This window comes from Haliaeetus leucocephalus, unplaced genomic scaffold (genome assembly GCF_000737465.1).
Source record: "Haliaeetus leucocephalus isolate CR32 unplaced genomic scaffold, Haliaeetus_leucocephalus-4.0 Scaffold428, whole genome shotgun sequence".
Classification (NCBI taxonomy): Eukaryota; Metazoa; Chordata; class Aves; order Accipitriformes; family Accipitridae; genus Haliaeetus; species Haliaeetus leucocephalus.
In genome coordinates this window covers 4,657,882-4,658,114 of record NW_010972864.1, presented here as the reverse complement: position 1 = coordinate 4,658,114, position 233 = coordinate 4,657,882, and the positions used below count along the sequence as shown (strand labels likewise).

Sequence of the window (233 nt, the reverse complement as noted above, 5' to 3'; positions counted from 1 at the left end):
AGGGAAAGGAGGGAGGGAGGGCCAGCGCCTCGCCGCGGCGGTGGGCGGGCAGGGCGTCCCAGCGCCGTGCCCGGGACAGGCACTGCCCAAACGGTGGAGGGGGGGTGGTGGAAAAAAAAAAAAAGGAGTAATTAAAGTCGCCGCCGCTGCGCGCGGTCCCACCCTCCCCACCGGCCGGCTCTTCTGGCAGACGGGAGGGGACAGAGGGAGACGGACCAAGGCGGAGACGCGCC

General features: G+C 70.0%; 1 protein-coding gene across 1 annotated transcript in view; it reads left to right on the top strand.

Moving 5' to 3' along the window:
* LOC104836065 (desmocollin-2-like) overlaps positions 1-233 on the top strand; it is a 25,791-nt gene that overhangs the window by 1,818 nt on the left and 23,740 nt on the right. The gene's annotated exons all lie outside the window — the stretch shown is intronic.